This window comes from Pleurodeles waltl, chromosome 4_1, assembly GCF_031143425.1.
Source record: "Pleurodeles waltl isolate 20211129_DDA chromosome 4_1, aPleWal1.hap1.20221129, whole genome shotgun sequence".
Classification (NCBI taxonomy): Eukaryota; Metazoa; Chordata; class Amphibia; order Caudata; family Salamandridae; genus Pleurodeles; species Pleurodeles waltl.
In genome coordinates, this window is record NC_090442.1 from 37,571,829 (window position 1) to 37,575,405 (window position 3,577).

The 3,577-nt window shown below is 39.4% G+C and overlaps 2 non-coding genes across 2 annotated transcripts; both read right to left on the reverse strand.

Annotated features, from left to right (window-relative positions):
• Positions 1-73, reverse strand: TRNAR-UCG (transfer RNA arginine (anticodon UCG)). Its single transcript has one exon. It is a non-coding gene; the product is annotated as a tRNA-Arg (tRNA).
• A 1,751-nt stretch (positions 74-1,824) lies between these two features.
• TRNAR-UCG (transfer RNA arginine (anticodon UCG)) lies at positions 1,825-1,897 on the reverse strand. The gene has a single exon. It is a non-coding gene; the product is annotated as a tRNA-Arg (tRNA).
• Between the last annotated feature and the right edge of the window lie 1,680 nt (positions 1,898-3,577).

A 3,577-nucleotide genomic window follows, 5' to 3' on the forward strand; every position in this document is an offset into this window, starting at 1 on the left:
TAACCATGAAGGGACTCGAACCCTCAATCTTCTGATCCGAAGTCAGACGCCTTATCCATTAGGCCACATGGTCACTGACTGCAACATGTTTGGGTGTTTAGGGTTAGGTGGTATGAATGAATGTGGAACATATCAATTACAGGTGCGCAGGACAGGATCCCATACCGTTCTTCATCTTCTTTCCATCAAAGGAGTTTTTTCAAACAATATCTAGATAATTTCCAAAGTTTCATATCTTATGATGTGCTTTTTTGCCGTTAATCCTCCTTTATTCTTCTATTGAATACTCTGTTTTATGCTGCACTGGTATTTTTGGATTATTTGAAAAGAGAATGAAACTGCTTTGACAGTAGTTCAGACTTCCCATTTCTTGACTTGCTAATTTGCTCCCTGAATTAGCTTATACAAGTGACATGAACAGGGCCTTGACCTAAGCACGTACCTGAAAGCCTGTCACCACCTCTAGAAATAAAATTCACAGCAGCTCAAAACATTCATTTTGAAAGAGAATATTTCAAGTGAGTCCAAGTTTAATTTCAATAAAGAAAGTTGTATAAAATGACACGCTGCACATTTGGGTACCTGCATGACTCTTTTCAGTGAAGAAGTGGAATGGTTCTGTTGCAATATACTATCACCCTGGCAAGCTGCTACGAGGAAGAGTAAACAATATGATTAGGTTTCAGCAAAAATGTATTAGTTCAGGGTGTGCACCTCAGATAGACTTAAACTTACACACCCTGGTCTGTGAGAGTAGTGCCCTATCCATTGCGGCATGGAGGGTAATCTGCAAGACAGAGTTCCAAAATCATCCTTTCATCTCAGTTCATGGCCACATACAGTATTTCTGCAGTCATTCGTTTCACTTTTCTGTCTTTAATTAAACTGACCATTTTAAACCTCCGGCACCCACCACTTCAATCTTACCGTTTTTGTGCTATCATAGGGCCTTGGAACTTTTGGCAAGTGGACAGAAGCAGTCAGAGAACCACATCACAATACATACTCCTTTGCCTGATACCTTTCACAACAAACTGCTCTTGGAAAAAGACGTTACCCGGTCCTTGCTCTCAGACAGACACAGAAAGCCTATCACCACCTCTACGAACATATTTCAATCAAACCAATATATATCATTCAACAATTATGCCTCTGTATCAATATAACTACAACTCGAGACAGAAAGGAATTTAAAAAACAATCTGCCCATTTGAATAACCAGCAGAGTTTTAAGGACGTACAAATTGGAATGTGACAATTTCAGAGTTCCTCATTCATAAGAAGTCTGTGAGATAGAATCTCAGAAAGATCACAAGTTTATAGCAAAAATGGTTGTAAGGGTGATTTTTATCACACAATTACAACTAGGTGCCTCAATCTGCAAGAGACCAGTCCTTGACAGATTACACAACTGGGGCAACAGCAAAGGCAGCAATTGTGTCAATCCTTTATGATTCTTCTCTAGTAGTATACTTTTTCTGAGGGACAATTTGCATTATTCCTGGAGAAAATCATAGAGCTTCTACCCATGCATAGTTTCTGCTTTCTGCACTCACACACTCCCTGCACTGAATCTACCCACAGTTCTGTTCAGAATGATTGTGCCATGTCATATTGTTGTATACGTATTGCATATCCGTGGCATTTATGAAGAGGTACTTTGGTATGGCAGAAAGACAGAAAAGTAGCAATGCTGAAGGCATAACGTGACTGATTGTGCTGTTTGCATTGGGCTTTCTTAATGAGTGAGAGTGAAAGGAGTATTGTAAGAGTATGTTTCCAGTTTGTATGTAAAGATAAGTTGGGTGCTGTGAGAAAAAGACTCAACCATGAAAGGACTCGAACCCTCAATCTTCTGATCCGAAGTCAGACGCCTTATCCATTAGGCCACATGGTCACTGACTGCAATATGTTTGGGTGTTTAGGGTTAGGTGGTATGAATGGATGTGGAACATATCAATTACAGGTGCGCAGGACAGGATCCCATACAGTTCTTCATCTTCTTTCCATCAAAGGAGTTTTTTCAAACAATATCTAGATAATTTCCAAAGTTTCATATCTTATGCTGTGCTTTTTTGGCGTTAATTCTCCTTTCTTCTTTTATTGAATACTCTGTTTTATGCTGCAATGGTATTTTTGGATTATTTGAAAAGAGAATGAAACTGCTTTGACAGTAGTTCAGACTTCCCATTTCTTGACTTGCTAATTTGCTCCCTGAATTAGCTTATACAAGTGACATGAACAGGGCCTTGACCTAAGCACGTACCTGAAAGCCTGTCACCACCTCTAGAAATAAAATTCACAGCAGCTCAAAACATTCATTTTGAAAGAGAATATTTCAAGTGAGTCCAAGTTTAATTTCAATAAAGAAAGTTGTATAAAATGACACGCTGCACATTTGGGTAACCAGCATGACTCTTTTCAGTGAAGAAGTGGAATGGTTCTGTTGCAATATACTATCACCCTGGCAAGCTGCTACGAGGAAGAGTAAACAATATGATTAGGTTTCAGCAAAAATGTATTAGTTCAGGGTGTGCACCTCAGATAGACTTAAACTTACACACCCTGGTCTGTGAGAGTAGTGCCCTATCCATTGCGGCATTGAGGGTAATCTGCAAGACAGAGTTCCAAAATCATCCTTTCATCTCAGTTCATGGCCACATACAGTATTTCTGCAGTCATTCGTTTCACTTTTCTGTCTTTAATTAAACTGACGATTTTAAACCTCCGGCACCCACCACTTCAATCTTTCTGTTTTTGTGCTATCATAGGGCCTTGGAACTTTTGGCAAGTGGACAGAAGCAGTCAGAGAACCACATCACAATACATACTCCTTTGCCTGATACCTTTCACAACAAACTGCTCTTGGAAAAAGACGTTAACCGGTCCTTGCTCTCAGACAGACACAGAAAGCCTATCACCACCTCTACGAACATATTTCAATCAAACCAATATATATCATTCAACAATTATTCCTCTGTATCAATAAAACTACAACTCGAGACAGAAAGGAATTTAAAAAACAATCTGCCCATTTGAATAACCAGCAGAGTTTTAAGGACATACAAATTGGAATGTGACAATTTCAGAGTTCCTCATTCATAAGAAGTCTGTGAGATAGTATCTCAGAAAGATCTCACGTTTATAGCAAAAATGGTTGTAAGGGTGATTTTTACCACACAATTACAACTAGGTGCCTCAATCTGCAAGAGACCAGTCCTTGACAGATTACACAACTGGGGCAACAGCAAAGGCAGCCATTGTGTCAATCCTTTATGATTCTTCTCTAGTACTATACTTTTTCTGAGCGACAATTTGCATTATTCCTGGAGAAAATCATAGAGCTTCTACCCATGCATAGTTTCTGCTTTCTGCACGCACACACTCCCTGCACTGAATCTACCCACAGTTCTGTTCAGAATGATTGTGCCATGTCATATTGTTGTATACGGATTGCATATCTGTGGCATTTATGAAGAGGTACTTTGGTATGGCAGAAAGACAGAAAAGTAGCAATGCTGATGGCATAACGTGACAGATTGTGCAGTTTGCATTGGGCTTTCCTAATGAGTGAGAG